Genomic DNA, 17,517 nt, shown 5'->3' with positions numbered 1-17,517 from the left:
CTGGCTTGGGGCTGGGCTAGGGCGCGCGGTGGCGGTGGCGGCTGGGGCACAGGGCGGCCGGGTGAGCTGGCCGGCGCTCGCTCTCTCCATTCACTGAGCAGGGCAGACACCGGAGACGCGGGGCCCACCCCTCCCACCCCCGCTCCCCCCCCAAAAAAAAAACGCCAACTCCGCCTCCCATTGGCTGCGCCGCGCGTCATGTCGACTAAGTTGGGAACTTTGCTGGAGCGACCCAGAGCCGGGAGGGAGGAGGCAGGAGAGGAGGGAGAGAGAAGGAACCAGGGAAGGAAAGGGGCTTGGCCAGCAGGGCCCCGGGAAAGAAACACTGAAACTTATTCACTGTTAGGAGACAAGGACTGATAAGGCTCTTGACACTTTTGTTTTTTAAATTCTTGCTCTGAGCTGAGCACTCTACTCATATGTTTTACTTAAGTCCACGATCTACCAAGGGGGCGTCTGAAAACAAAGCTCAGAGAAGTGAAGCGACTTGCTGGAGGGCCACAGCTGCTAGGACGCCAAACCATGGCACTGTCACCCACGAAGCCACTTCCCTACAGCACTCATGGCAAAGATCCATAATTTTTCCTGAAGAGCCTTGGTTGACACCAGTGTACTCCACAGCTAACACACACACTCACACACACACACACACACACACACACACACACACACACGGTGGTCCATGTTGTTGAGGTCACTGCTGGCAAACCTTACCCGGAAACTTGCCCTGCGTTGTGCAAACCCAACGCTTGGTGGGCTGCTGAAAGTACTGATGACAGGGACTTGGACCCCTGGATTGACAATGCCTTGTTCCATCCTTGGGTTTCTGCTTCCTAACTGAGTGACTATGGGCCAGTTGTGTCATCTCTGAGCCTTCGTTTTCTCAAATCAGGGGCCACAGTCCTGTCTGGCCTCACCTCCCTGGGTTGTTTGGAGCATCACAGAGGAGAACGGGTTTTTGTAAAAGTCATTCGAAGCCAAGGCATCCCTTCTGTCCCCAGCGCCTTCTTTCTTCCAGTGCCCGCTTTAAATTGGCTAGGTCTGAGCTTTTCCAGATGCCAGTGGGGAGGGGCGTGTGCATTAGAGGCTCCATAAATACTCGTAGGAATGATTTTGTTTGTTTGTTTGAAAGGAAAGGGCAGGAACTGGAGGAACTATTGCCCAGATTTCCTTGAGATCCCCTCACACTGAGAAGCCCTGAATGAGCCCTGCGCGCGCGCGCACACACACACACACACCCCTACATATTCATAGCCACATACACACTTTCACATACTCAGGCTCACACACACCCATGTATATACCTGCAATCACACACACGTGCACATGCATGCTTGCATGCTCACACACATACTCACACAGTGACAACAGCTATACTCCTGAGAGCTCTTCCCTTTTCTTTCATAGGAATGCTATTCTGATTTATTCTACCTCGTTTTCCTTCAAGGAAACTTTTAACTACTTGACCACATCCTGTGAATATATAGTAGAGTTGCAGATTTTATTTTATTATACTTAGCAGATTTTCAAAGGTTTAGCTTCGGGCACCCAGTTCCGCGCGCGTGCGCGCGCACACACACACACACACACACACACACACACACACACATATGCACACGCTGTCACACACACACTAGAGTCCCAGTTGCTCTCTCTCTCTCTCTCTTTCTCTCGTCCCTTCATCATTCATAAATACATTAGGTGCAATTTACTGCTGTTTTTCTTGGGAAAGGCTATCTGTACAGATGCTGTTGTCATCGCCCCCTGGTGGCTGGCAAGGGCCTATGCTACGGTCCTCAGGGTGACTTCAACATTTAAGAACTCTAAACATCCTTTTCCCCCTTTCCTCTGAAGCTTTCCTCCAAACCTTGAACCAATTTAGTACCAGGACTGAGGCAGATGAGAGAACCGGGCAAGGGCCCAAGGGTACAGAGCGTCTCAGACTGTCTGGAGCAGAAAAGAGTAAGGTTTTCTTTGTTTTCCCAAATGCATGCTAGAGCATGTTTTGCAATCCCTTCGGGCTGGGCCTGGATCTGTGCTCCGAGTGCAGTGGGGGGCTGTGTTTTCCATTTAAGCTGCTCAGGGGGTTTCAAGAGCCAGACTAGATCTTTAAGTGACTTTATAGGCATTCAAGTGTGATTTTCCTGGGAGATGCCCCTTACAACACATGGTGAGAGTCCTTCAGAGCCAATCATTGCTGAGGAGGAGGCAAGTGGGAAAGACAGGAGGGGCCCATAACACCAGGCTAGGCAGAATCATGGGGTGTTTGGGCTGGAACAGCCTTAGAAATCACCTAACTCGACATTTCTACAAGTGACTTCTGATGACTACTGGTTCCTCACGTTTCACCATGGGGGAGAAAAAAGTTTCCTTGGGCAAGGATAGATTGAGAAATATTCACCTTCACCCCTCTTGGAGATTTGCATCACAGATGAGTGTTTTTAGGGCCCTGAGAAGTCTTGCAATAAGGAAATCTGTTTAAGGCTATTTAATCCAGGTTCCCAGTATACAGGACCCCTTTTCAAATAAACAGTAAGTTATCTTGGAACATACTTCAAGACCCCAAATATAGTTCAACTCTTCTGTTTTAGTAATAAGGAAACTGAGTTTCAGAGAAAGATGGGCATTGAAGCAGGGTCACCCAGCTAATTAGTGAAGTAACCAGAGCCAGGACTCAGGGCTTCCAGTACTGGAAATGTGGCTCTGTCCACTCCTTCGGCTGATTCTGGGGTTTCTGCAGAAGGCGGTCACTACCCAATGGAGGAGCTGCCCTCCTTGGAGAAGACTGAGTAAATTGTTAGGAGGTCAGTATTGTTTAGAACTCTCTAAATCCAAGGACCTGAGGTGGTTTTACACTCTACGGTGTCATTTTTAGAGTTCCCCCAAAGTCCCTGGACAACTTTTGAATTTTTCCCTTTGCTTTTCCATGGGCTTCTCAAAAGCAAACTACTCACCCATTACTGCAGGAAACCCCATCTCAAACTTTCTACTCAACCTGTGCTTATCTCCCTGTGTAAGGTACCACCCTTCGCCACAGTCAGCTGAGGTTTTCTGTTTCCAACCATCCAGACTAACCATTTGTGCTCATGACTCTCCAGTGGATTCTCCAGATCTACTCTCTGCCCACTGTCAGAGGCAGTTCTGTTCTCCAGAACAAACCATTTTTGCCTATTGAATTTCCCCCAAAAAGGACTTTTAAAGAAATCCATGGATAGCACACAGAATGTAAGGAAAAAAAATGAAGATGAAGGCTTCAAAAATGACAAGACCCAAGGCGGAATCTAGGTGCCAAGCTCAAGATTTCCAAATTCTCAGGTGGGAGCAACTGATTCTTCTGACTTGAGTCACATGACTACACTCTTGGCCAGAGAAGACAAGAACCCATGGGTAGCAGTTTGATGGAAACTGCACTCAGCTGGGCAGGTGGGAGTCCTGCTCTCAAGGAAAACCCAGGAGCTACTAGCTGAAGAGTGGGTGGGAGTATTGAGAAGGCAAAACAGCTCAAAGCATTTTCCCTCTCGCACACACCAAAGCCATTTAATTCTTCAGTTCTGTTCATTATTCCCCATGACCACTTCTTGAATGTATCTCCTCTTCATGTCTGGCTCTCCTGCTATTGTTCAGATCCTAGTTTCATGCACAGGCATTGCTTATTGGCCCTCATATCATTTCTTAGTTTTCTCATTTCTTAGTTTTTTGCTCCACCAATCCATCCTTTGCTCTGATGACGCAGGAATCTTTCTAAAAGGCAGACCTGACCATGCAATCTTGAACTCCGGAGTTGTTTTCTGCTTCTTCCACCGCATCTCCCACCAATCCTCCACATCCACTCAATACCCGCCCCAGAACATCCTCTCCTTCCCTCCCGTCTGTCTACCCCACAGTCAGTATAGCCGCAAAATCCTCCAGTTTAGAAGCCGAATCCTCTGGACTTCCTAGTCCAGACCATTAGGTTCTTGAAGACAGTGACCCTGTATAATCCAGTTCTTTCAAAATTGTATTATAAAAAGTTTCAGGCATATAGAGATATCTAATCCATTTTTGCAATCTTGCTATCTAGAGGTGCAAATAAACCTTTGATGATTGATAAATGAATACATGAATGAATGAATAAACAAATAAACGATCTTCTCAATCAGCCAGCTTATTTGACATTCTCCTATTGTATTTTTATTCATTTTAATCAATGTTGCTCGATCTTTTGGGGGAGGGGGGTGGTTACATTCTTCTAGGATGCTCTTGCAAATGACACACATTTGCCACCCCCACCCCTAATTCTGATATATTTGCTTCCACCCCATCATGAGTAACAGTTTGTGCTCATCATTCTCCAATGGATTCTTCAGATCCACTCTCTGTCCACTGTCAGAGGCAGTTCTATTCCCCAGGATACTAACCTTTACAGACTGACTGTATCACCTGAACTCCCTTGGATCTAGCCATATAGGGAACTAGTTCAGAGAGCTAGAGGAGAGAGGCCAAGGGTTCTTCCTCTACAGGACTGAAGTTTGTCAGTGGTTGCCTTTCCCTATCGAAGGTCATAGTTCACGTCTAGCAGCTGTCTTCTCCAGATATATAGGTCTCCTTGGAAACCACTGCTATCCCGTTACCCCTTTAGAGGACAGGAGTGGAAATAGCTTTCCACTGCTGCTAAACTTTGGGGGTCTCCATTCCTCATTGACTTCTTTCTTTCTCTCTCTTTTTCTCTTTCTCTCTCATTTTCTCTCCTCTCCTTCTCTCCTTCCTTCTCTTCTCTCCTTCTCTCTCCTTCCTTCCTTCCTCCCTCCTTTCCTTCCTCCTTCCCTCCCTCCCCTTCTCTCTCTCTTTTCCTTCCTTCCTTCCTTCTTTCATTTTTCTTTTTCTCTCTTCCTCTCTCACTTTCTCTCCTTTCCTTCTTTCCTTCCTTTTCTTCTCTCCTTCTCTCTCCTTCCTTCCTCCCTCCTTCCCTTTCTCTTTCTTTCTTTCTTTTCTTTTTTTCCTTCCTTCCTTCCTTCCTTCCTTCCTTCCTTCCTTCCTTCCTTTCTTTCTTTCTCTTTCTTTCTTTCTTTCTTTCTTTCTTTCTTTCTTTCTTTCTTTCTTTCTTTTCTTTCNTCTTTCTTTCTTTCTTTCTTTCTTTCTTTCTTTCTTTCTTTCTTTCTTTCTTTTCTTTCTTTCTTTCTTTCCTTCTCTCTCTCTCTCTCTCTCATTCATTCGTTCATTCTCACTCACTTAGGCTAAAATGCAATGGTGTGATCTCAGCTCACTGCAACCTCCGCCTCCCAGGTTCAAGCAATTCTCTGCCTCAGCCTCCTGAATACCTAGGATTACAGGTGCCTGCCACCACACCTGGCTAATTTTTGCATTTTTAGTAGACATGGGGTTTCACTATCTTGACCAGGCTGGTCTTGAACTCCTGGCCTTGTGATCCACCTGCCTCGGCCTCCCAAAGTGCTGGGATTACAGGTGTGAGCCACGGCACCCTGCCCCCTTGTTGATTTCTTAACACTGCCGCACCTTTCCACATAGTCCCTTTACCAAACTTTCTTCAGGTACTCCTCTGAATTATCCACTTCCTATCAGGGACCCTGAAACTGGCACACTACCTCTCTGAGCTACTGAGGTAGATCTTTGACGAGTAGGTGAATAGGAAGGGTGAAGAAAGAAAATGAACCCCTCAATTTGAGATGAAGACTATGATCTCTACTATGTTTTCCTGAGAGAGAGAATAGCTCATGTATGTGATTTTAGGTAATTCCTGGAGAAATGACCAAAATGTTAAGGAAGTGGCCTAAAAGCGTTAAGGAAAAGGTACAGTCCATTGGACCTAGAAGGACATTGTTTTCAATGCAAATGCTTCCCTCTTTCTCCCCTGAAAAAGAATGAACAATAAAGGTTTATTGCCAGTTAATCTTTTGAGCCTCCCCAAGGGATAAGAACTACTCTGAATAGATAAATGTTTAAGAATGAATATGTAGGCGGGTGTTGAACAATGAGAACACATGGACACAGGGAGGGGAGCATCAGACACTGGGGTCTGTTGGGGGGAAATAGGAGAGGGACAGCGGGGGGTAGGGAGTTGGGGAGAGATAGCATGGGGAGAAATGCCAGATATAGGTGAAGGGGAGGAAGGCAGCAAATCACACTGCCATGTGTGTACCTATGCAACAATCTTGCATGTTCTTCACATGTACCCCAAAGCCTAAAATGCAATTTTAAAAATGCAAAAAAAAGAATGAGTATGTGAAATAAATTTGATGAATGAATATTAAAATAAGTAACCTATTGATACAGTTAGGCTTTGTGTCCCCCCTTGAATCTCATCTTGAATTGTAATCTCCATAATCCCCATAACCCCCATGTGTCAAAGGAGAGACCAGGTGGAGGTAATTGAATCGTGAGAGTGGGTCCCCCCGTGCTGTTCTCATGATAGTGAGTGAGTTCTCATGATATCTAATGGTTTTGTAAAGGGCTCTTTCCCCCTTTTGCTCAGCAGTTCTCTTTCCTGCCACCTTCCGAAGAAGGTGCTTTGCTTCCCCTTCGCCTTCCACCATGATTGTAGCTTCCCTGAGGCTTCCCCAGCCATGCTGAACTATGAGTCAATTAAACCTCTTTCCTTGTCTCGGGCAGTTCTTTACAGCAGTATGAAAATGGACTAATACAGTTATGATGAAGAAGACAGAGCAACAAAAACTTTCAAATCTATATTCACTTGTAGCAGACAGCTATTAACTGGCCTACTGCTCCAACAGTGTGATTATGCTTCCGAATTTTCTTGTTTGTGTATGATCTTGCTTTCCTCAATACACTGATTTTTTAAAATTGCATTTTAGGTTTTGGGGTACATGTGAAGACCATGCACGATTGTTGCATAGGTACACACATGGCAGTGTGATTTGCTGCCTTCCTCCCCATCACCTATATCTGGCATTTCTCCCCATGCTATCTCTCCCCAACTCCCCACCCCCTGCTGTCCCTCCCCTATTTCCCCCCAACAGACCCCAGTGTCTGATGCTCCCCTCCCTGTGTCCATGTGTTCTCATTGTTCAACACCCGCCTATGAGTGAGAACATGCGGTGTTTGATTTTCTGTTCTTGTGTCAGTTTGCTGAGAATGATGGTTTCCAGGTTCATCCATGTCCCTACAAAGGACACAAACTCATCATTTTTGATGGCTGCATAATATTCCATGGTGTATATGTGCCACATTTTCCCTGTCCAGTCTATCATCGATGGGCATTTGGGTTGGTTCCAGGTCTTTGCTATTGTAAACAGTGCTGCAATGAACATTCGTGTGCATGTGTCCTTATAGTAGAACGATTTATAATCCTTTGGATATATACCCAGTAATGGGATTGCTGGGTCAAATGGAATTTCTATTTCTAGGTCCCTGAGGAATCGCCACACTGTCTTCCACAATGGTTGACCTAATTTACACTCCCACCAACAGTGTAAAAGTGTTCCTATTTCTCCACATCCTCTCCAGCATCTGTTGTCTCCAGATTTTTTAATGATTGCCATTCTAACCTGCGTGAGATGGTATCTCAATGTAGTTTTGATTTGCATTTCTCTAATGACCAGAATACACTGATTTTTTAAGGGGTGGGCATATGACTTAAATAGGCCAAGCAGAGTCCTTTCCTGGGATTTTTCCAGTTGAAACTGAAGAAAGAGATCTAGTCCTTCTGGGGTGCTAACACATGGAGTGAGCAAGCAGGTGCCTCAGTCAAGACTAGCCATGGTGAAAGAGACTAAATTCGACCCATCTTCCAGAAGTATAAGTGGCATTCAGCTTAATTTAGCAATCAAATAAACATTTATTGAGAACTTTATATATGCCCAGGAGATGATATAACCACGGCTGCCAAAAATCCAATTGGGAAAACAAAATTAAGATACATGAGTGAAGATAAAAGACTAAATGCTAAGTGATATGGGCCACATAGTAAGTGCTACACAAATTCTGAAGAGGGAGAAATCACTTTAAGCTGGGAAGGGCTGATGAATTCAGTCTGAGGTTTGAAGGATGGATGCATGGGTTCAATGACAGCAGTGAGACAGATCCTGGCATGGAAAGAAACGCAGGGAGAAAGGTAGGAATAGAACTGTGCTTGAGGTGGGAAGAGAGCTGTGAGGATGTGGAATATAAGACATTTCACAGCACATTTCTATTGGCCTAAGAGACAATTGGAGAAAAAAAGGTTTCATACCTAATTTTGCCCTTGGCTGTTGCTCAGCTGACTTGCTTTAGAAACTGGAGTACTCTGTGTAGAGGCAATAGCTCTGACTTTGAGAGGTGATAGAGATTGTAATCCCCAGAAAGGAACCAGAAATATGTCCCCAGTTCAACTTTGCCCTGGTCTGAGAGGAAGCCAGATGATCTGGGAGCTCTTGGTTTTCTAAACTGGTGCAGTAAGAGGCAAGTCAGCCAGGTGTGGGGTCAGGCTCTTGGTCCTCAGAGCCAGAGTGCTGACCCGAGAGGCCCGACAGACAGATGAGTATGATCACGGGCCTCTCCAAATTGTACAGGGAAGATTTGTCTCATATCTGAGCAAAGCAAGAACTGTCACTGGGGAGATGGCTCTCCAATTTGAGGAGCATTAATCACCTAATTAACCAGAACACCTGCTCATAAAAATTGTCCCACCCAGGGAATCAAGTTAAACAAAGCATGAGGATGTGCTGCAGAGACTTAGCTGTGGCATCTGTATCCTTGGCTGGCCTCCTTGAACAATGAGGCTCACAATACCCTCCAGCCAGCTGTTGGGCTTGACAGAAGCTTCTGAACACCAGACTTGTTTAGCAAGCTGCGATTAGGGAAAAACTCAGAGAACTCCTCTTGCAACTTACCTGGAAATTGTGGATGCCATTGAAAGAACTGGACACTATTCTGAGTGTTTTGCCTACATTAAGTCTCTAATACTCACAACAACCAAAGGGAATCTATTGTGGCTGAGGCTAGAGTGATGCTCACAGATCTAGTTTCTTCTGGGCACATGGGAAAACTGCATTTCCCAGCCTCCATTGCAGTTAGGCTGGTGCTATGTGCCTCGTTCTGACTAAGGGAGCATGTGCAAAAGTGCATACCATTTCTATACTTGGTCTTGGAAACTTCTTATGTAATCAGTACAGCCTGCTCTCTTTGTCTATTAGCTGGACACATAGAGGGGATCCAGGGAAGGTGAAGGGTGTCCTGAAAGAATGGCACAGATACAGAAAGAGAAGCACTGGAATCCCTAAATTACCACATAGAAGACGGTGGCCAGTCTGTACCATGAGAAAAAAAACTAAACTTCCCACTGAGATTTGGAGGTTTGACCCACCAATGCAATCTTGGCAATTGTGTTTCCTCAAATCACACAAGACCAACCTTACAGAAAGCTACTACCTATGTGGTATGATTTCAGAAACTTCAGGAAATTCCTCCATCCCAAAATAATACTTCCTCCTATTGGTTAATCATTGACGTGCTTTCAAATAGGAACCCTCATTATCTGTTCTTTACTTACCTTACCATTCCTTCAACATATATTTACGGAGTACTTTCTAGGTGCAGATAATCCTGTAAGCGTTGTAGTGATGACGAAGTAAACATGGTTGCTATTGTCATAGAATCTTCTGTGGGCAACAGATGTAAAACAACCAATTAAACAAGAAAATTAATACATACAAATTATAAGAGTTGAGAAGGGAATGAATAGGTTGAGAAGGGATGTAATAAATAGAAACACAAAGTTTCAAAAAGAGTAGTCCAGGAAGGAGACTTAAAGAACAAAAAGAATCCAGCTATTGTGTATAAGATATGGAAGGGGGTGTGTCATTATTCTAAGAGAGGCAATGGTACATGTGAAGGCATTAAGGTGTGACTTTGATAGTTGGAGAAACATAGAAAAGGCATCTAAACGTAGGTTAGATTCTAGAAAGTGAAGGTTTGTTCTGGGAAGGTTGGAATTATTTCTCCTTCACTATTGCACTGACCCCAGTATACATGAAGTACTACAGTGAGTGACATTCCTCCTTTCATTTGTGTATAAGAAGAGAAGCCTGGCCAGGCGTGGTGGCTCATGCCTGTAATCCTAGCACTTTGGGAGGCCTAAGTGGGTGGATCACCTGACATCAGGAGTTCCAGACTAGCCTGGCCAACTTGGGGAAACCCCATCTCTACTAAAAATACAAAATTAACCAGGCATGGTGGCAGGTGCCTGTAGTCCCAGGAACTTGGGAGGCTGAGGCAGGAGAATCACTTGAACTTGGGAAGTGGAGGTTGCACTGAGCTGAGATTGTGCCATTGCACTCCAGCCTGGGCAACAGAGCAAGGCTACATCTTAAAAAAAAAAAAAAAAGAGAAGCCTAAACTTTTAGATGAATCTGACTTGACAGAGTCTATTGTAGTTTCAGAAATATTTGAATACAGGTGGCTGATCAAAGGCAATCTACTTAGGGAATGGCTATGAAAGCTATCTTGAATAGGCAGCATGATATTTTCCCACAACTTTTAAGCTTTTTGATGTCACTCAAGGCAAGGGGGTGGAGTTGATGAAGACCACTAGGGCAGGAAGTTAAAGCCCCTCTAACCCTTGGAGCCACCATCTTATTGAAGGCATGCACATTTCCATAAAATATTTTATTGTACACATTTCCCTTTCCAAAGTTTAGCTAATGTCACCGTCATCTACCAAGATGGCTAGACCAAAAGCCTAAATGTCATCTTTAGCTCTTCCCTTTTTTCCTCTTAATCTATGTCACATTCATCAACTGACCAAGGCCTATTAATTTTTTTACTTCATATGTTGTTAAGATCCACCCCTCCACCCCATACCTGTCACCTGGGTCCCTTAACTGGCTTCCCTGCTCAACTCCCGTCCAGTCATATTTTCCAGAGCCTCTGAGGGCTTGCCATTACTTACACTACTTAAAGTCTGAGGAGAACACATAGCAAAGAAGGGTCTTTGGGAACTGTTCTCTTCCCTGCCTTTATCTCCTGCTTCATTCTTCACCAATTCCTATTCCCACCTTACACTGAGGTATGGAGACTCAGTTTCCTGAAAGTGTTGAGGGGTTGATGGTTCACCTGTGAACTTCTACCATGCTCTTCTCTCTTTCACGGATGCCCTTGCCTGCCTCCTCCCTCTGACCACAGTGTCCCAGTCTTTGCTCCTGAGGCCCATGCATCAACATATGTGTGAAGCACTTTATACTTCCCTCCCTATTAACTCCCTTACTATATTAGAGGCTTCTTCATTTGACCTGTGGCTATATAAACCTCTACACTCCTTCCATTAATGTAGTCATCTCCTTATACATCTTCCTCTTTCCCCAGTTAGACTGAGTCTCTTGAGAACTGAGATGAGATTTGCCAAACTCCTCATGAGAATTGTCCATCCTCACTGTGTCCGATACCTCTCTACTTAATCTTGCTTAAACCCACCCCTTCCGGAATTTCTCCCTAACACTTTACTGAAACTATTCTTTGCAACAACCTCCCCATCCTTCTCGTTAACTGGGCCAGAATTCTTGGAATTACCCCTCATTTCTCCATTCCTTTCTTACTCAACATCCAAACAATCAGCAAATCCTGTTTATTTTTTCTTCAAGTCCAGAATCCAACCATTTATTTTCATGTCTGCCATTATCACAAGTGACTGCCATTCCTGGACTGGATTATAGTAATAAACTCCTAACTCCTGCCGCCATCATTCCCTACCTTCTAGAGTCAACTTTTACCCCAGCAGTCCTGTCATGTTAATATATATGTCAGATTATGCCATTCCTCCGATCCAAAGCTTCCAATGCAGACTTCTGCTTCTAGCTGTGCTGGAGTAACAGGAACTGGATTTATTCTTCCACCTTAATCAAGAAGAAAAACTGGACCACCTATGCAGAATTTTTTTTTTCAAACATTGGAAAATTGGAAGTGCATTACTGAGTTCTCTAACATGACTAATTTAGTGAGTTGTGTGATGATGCTGGCTTATTGTCTAGAAATAATTTCCAGGGTGCAGTGCAGGGAGGATTCAGCATTCTGTCTTAGTTGAGCAGACAGAGATCAAAAGGTCCAATGTGTCTAGAATTGTAAGACGGCATACCTGAAAGATGGGAGCTGAGCACTAGGAGAGTTCCAGAGATCTCCAGAGAGATTCCCTTGAGTGTTTGCTGAGTAATTGTGAGGGAAAACTCTATGAACCTGGTGGTGGGGGGTTGGGGGAGGGGTGGGGAAGGCACTGAAGACCAGTTGGCTGAATAATTTTCAGAATCCACACATAACTGGTCATAGTTCATGTTTTCACCAGCCATAGTGAGCAACTCACATATTTAGGGCATTGGTTAAAAGCCTCAGAAGAGTATTGTCCTGTAGTGGAGTTAAAGACACCTTGGACCTATCGTAAAAAATGTTTAAAAACAAGTCTTTGCAGGATGCAATTGATTTCATGTAACTTAACTGTGAGATAGAACAAAACTCTATACTCTTATTTAAAGAAACATAACAAGATCATCCAACAATGTAAATTTCACAATGACTGACATCCAATCAAAATTATCAGGAATACAAGGCAGGAATACAAGGCAGCCTGAAAATATAACTTATAAAAATGAAAAAAAATAAAAACAGACTTGGATATTGTAAATATGATATTATTAACAGGCAAGGATGTTAAAGCAGTGATTATAAATATTCTTCATAAATTTAGAAGTTAAGAAAAAAATGGAAGATACAAAAGAGAACCAAATGAATCCTGTCAAAGCTAACACATGGATGAAACTTGAGGATACAATACTAAGTAAAATAAGCTAGTCACAGAAGGACAAATCCTGCATGATTCCATTTATATTAAGAATCTAAAGTAGTCAAACTCATAGAGGCTAAAAGTAGAATAGTGGTTGCCAGGGGCATACAGTAGAGAGAACTCGGTGAGGAGAATTGCTGTTCAATGAGCATAGAGTTCAGCCACACGGGATGAAAAAGTTCTAGAGATCTGCTGTACACCAATAGGCATATAGCTAACAATACTGTACTGTATACTTAAACATTTGTTAAGACAGTAGATGTCATGCTATGTGTTTCTATAATCACAATGAAAAATTATCAAATGGAACATCTAGAGATATAAAATACAATATAGGAAAAGAAATTACACTGGATAGAATTTACAGTAGGTAAAATCTAGCAAAAGTTCTTGAATTCAAGATTTAGTTTAAAAAAAACCTCCAAAACCCCTCTTACAACTTAATTATAAAAGACCAGCTGACAAATTAAAAATTGGCAAAAGATTTGAAGAGACACTTTAGTAAAGAAGAGATATGAAGAGTTACAAATAACAAACAGATGGAAAGATATTCAAAGTTATTAGTCATTAGGGAAATGCAAGTTACAATTATAATAAGATGCCACTCCATAACCACTACAAGGACCAGCATCAAAAGGACTGAAGTTTGGTTGAAACAGGAACCCCATTCATTGATAGTATGAATGAAAATGGTACTACTACTTTGGAAAACAGTTTCAATTACAATATGGCAAGTTAAACATACACTTATACAGCTCAGCAATTCACTCCTAAGTCCCTACCAAGAAGTATATATGTATGCATGTCTAATGTCTACACAAAATATGTGTGTGTGTGTGTATATATACATACATATACACACAAAGATTTATATGTGAATGTTTATAGTAATATTATTCATAATTGCCAAAAATTGGAAAACTTCTATGTGTCTAACAACCGATGACTGGATGAAAAAGTAAAAATGATGTATTTGTGCAATGGAAAACTACTTATCAATTAAAAGGGATAAACTCTTGATACCTGGAGAAACATGAAGGAAATTTAAATGCATATTGCTAAGTGAAAGAAGCCAGTCTGAAAGACTACATACCATATAATTCCATTTATTTAAAATGTAATGAAAAGGCAAAACTACAGAGACGGAATGCAGATCAGTGGTTGCCTGAGGCTGAGGGGATGGCAGGATGGCCCATGGAAACTGACTGCCAGCAGGCATGAGTGCACTCTTTGGGGTGATGCAAGTGTTCTAAGACTGGATTGTGGTGATAGTCACACAACTATAAAGATTTCCTAAAACTCATCAAACTGGGCTTAAAATGAGTGCCCTGTATTATGTGTGAATTTTACCGCATAATAAAGTTGTTTAAAAAGATAACTGTTTAAAATAAAATAATAATGTACCAAAGGGATTATAACGTGTTAAAGTATATGAAAATAATAGCACAAGGAACAGGAGAACAGTAATGGAAAAATACTGCTGTAAGGTTCTTACACTATAAGTAAAGTGGTATCATATTATTTGAAAGTAGACCATGATTAGCAAAGACATGTTGTAAACCCTAGAAAAACCATCCAAAAAATAAAACAAGGACATATAGGTAAAGCCAATAGGGGAAATAAGATAAGAACATTAAAAATTCTCAATATACCTAAAACAAGGTAAGAAAATAAGGAAAATAGTAAGGGAAAACAGATAGGACAAATAGAAAACAAACAGAGAGATGGTAGATTAAAACCCATGTAGCAATAGTTACATCAAATGTAAATGATCTCTGCAATCTAATCCAAAGCCAGGGATTTGTCAGATTGGATAAAACAAACAAGGAAACAAAATTCAACTGCATGGTATCTATAGAAAATCCACTTTAACAATAAAGACATATCGGTTAGAAGTAAAGGGATGGAAAAGAATACAGCATGGAAACACTAGTCAAAGAAAACTAACATGGCAAATATTAGACAAAGTAAATTTTAAAATAAGCACCATTCCTATGCATAGAGGGACATTTCATAATGATAAAGGAGTTGATTCACCCAGAGGACACGCAAATCCTAAATGAGTATACATCTGACAACAGAGTTTCAAAACAGATGAAAAGAGAAATTAGTAGAACAAAAAGAACAAATAGATGTATCCAGAATTATCACTGGAGATGTTAACACTCTTACTGCAGTAATTATTGGAACATGTAGAACAGAAATTGGTAAAAATCTCTATGAGAGGCTTGAAAAACACTAACAACCGAATACGCCTAATTGACATTTAGAGAACTTTCTACCCAAAAACAGAAGAATAGACATTATTTTCAAGTCTACTTGGAAGATTCACAAAGTTAAATAATAGTCTGAAGCACAAAACAAGTTTCAATAAATTTAAAAAGAGTGAAATTATATAAAAATATTATCTGACCACAACAGAATTAAACTAGAAATAAAAAAAATAAAGATATGTGGAAAATCACCAAAAATTTTGAAAATTAAATAATGTTCTTCTAAATAAACCATGGTCAAAGAAGAAATCACAAGAGAGATTAGAAAATATTTTGAATGGAATGAAAACAAAAATATAACATATGAACATTTGTGGACTGAACCTAAGACAGTAATTAGAGGGAACATTAAGGCATTAAGTGTTTATATTAGAAAAGAAGAAATGTTTAAAATCAATAACCTAAGCTTCCACATTCAGAAACCAGATAAAGAAGAGAATGCTAAATCCAAAGTAAACAAAGTAAGGAAAGAACAAAGAGCAGAAACACTAAAATTGAAACAGAAATGCCATGGTTTTGAAAAGCAATGGAATCCAAATTGGCTCTTTGAAAAGATAAATGAAAAAAAAATTTAAACTCTAGCCAGAGTAGTTATGAAAAAAAGATAGAATTATCAATATCAGGAATAAAATAGGGGCCATTCCTACAGAGCCAACTAACATTAAAAGACTAATAAGGGAATATGATGAAAGGTTTTGTGCCAAACATTAGATGGAATGGGAAAATTCCTCAGAGGACGCAAACTACAAAAACTCACTCAAGAAGATATAAATAACTAGCCCTGTATCTATTGAAGAAATTGAATTTATAGTTTAAAAACCTTCCCACAAAGAGAATCCAGGCCTAGATGGCTTCACTGGCAAATAGAATTAATTTTACATAAACTCTTCCAGAAAATAGAAGAGAGAGCACCTTTCAACTTATTAAATGAGGTCAGAATTACCCTGACATCAAAACCAGACAAAGACATCATAAAAATAAAAATTATATACCAACGACCCTCATAAAGTTAACTCAGAAACCCTTACCAAAATGTTAGAAGGTGTAATTCAGTAATAAATAAGAGGATATGTCATAATAAAGTGTAGTTTATCCCAGGTGTGAAAAGTTGATTCAACATTTGAAAACTAATCAGTATCATTTAGTTCATTCAAAGACTTTAAAAAAAAAAAATCATATGATCATCTCAATATGCGCAGAAAAAGCATTTGACAACATTTCACATGTATTCATGATAAAAAAAAAATCTCAGAAATCTAGGGGAAAGGGGAAACATCCTGAAACTGAATTAAGGGTATCTGTAGAACACCCTGCAGCTAATATATTTATATAATAATGCAAGAATGATGCTTTCCTCCTAAATTGAGAATAAAGGCAAGAATGTCTAATTTCACCACTCATTTTCAACATAATACTGGAGGTTCTAGCCAGTGTAATAATATCAGAAAAAGTAAAAAGACATACAGATTTGAAAGGAAGACATAAATCTCTATTTACAAACAACACAATTATCTACATAGGAAATCCCAGAGAATCTGCTAGGTGACAACTGTACACAAAGAATGAAATCATGTATTTTTGCAGCAACAAGGATGGAACTGGAGACCACTGTCTTAAATGAAAGAACTCAGAAACAGAAAGTTAAATACTGCATGTTCTCACTTACAGGTGGAAGCTAAATAATGAGTACATGTGGACATAGATTATGGCATAATAGGTACCGGAGACTCAGAAGGGTCCAGGGCGGGAGCAGGGAAGAGGGATGAGATATTAATGGGTACATTGTTCAAGTAATGGTTATACTAAAACCCAGACTTCACAACTATACATATCTCCATATAACAAAACTGTTCATGTGTTCATTAAAATTATCTAAAAAAAACTTTTTGAAAAGAGTCTACTAAGTGAGTTTAGTAAGGTTGCAGTATATAAGGAGTTATGGTTAATGTATGAAAATAAACTGCCTTCTTAGATACTGGGAGTGAATAACTGGAAACTGAAATTAGAAAACAGTGTCATTTACACTACCATTAAAAGACACGAAATATTTAGGTGAAAACTAAATATGTGCAAGGTTTGATGCTGAATATGACAAAATTTTGATGAAACGAAAATAAGCTTATAAAGTGATTGATGTAACTGTGCTCATGGATTGGAAGACTCAGTGTTGTTAAGATGTCAATTTTCTCAAATTGCTCTATATGTTCAATGCCATCCTAACGAAAATCCCAATATAATATTTATTTTTGGAAATTGATATGGTATTCTAAAATGTATATAGAAAAACAAAAGATCTAAAAGAACTAAAATGGGTAATTTTGAATAAGAAGAACAAAGTAAGAGGATTCATATTACCTGGTTTTAAGACTTATCATAAAGTTATAGGAATCAAGACAGTGTGGTATTGGCTAAAAGAGAGACACATAGATAGAGAGAATAAAGCTAATATAATAGCAGCCTACAGGTTGGGAAAAATATTTACCA

Source organism: Cebus imitator, unplaced genomic scaffold (assembly GCF_001604975.1).
Source record: "Cebus imitator isolate Cc_AM_T3 unplaced genomic scaffold, Cebus_imitator-1.0 Scaffold200, whole genome shotgun sequence".
Taxonomy (NCBI): domain Eukaryota; kingdom Metazoa; phylum Chordata; class Mammalia; order Primates; family Cebidae; genus Cebus; species Cebus imitator.
The sequence above is the reverse complement of the archived record's forward strand: the minus strand, read 5'-3'. Positions refer to the sequence as shown.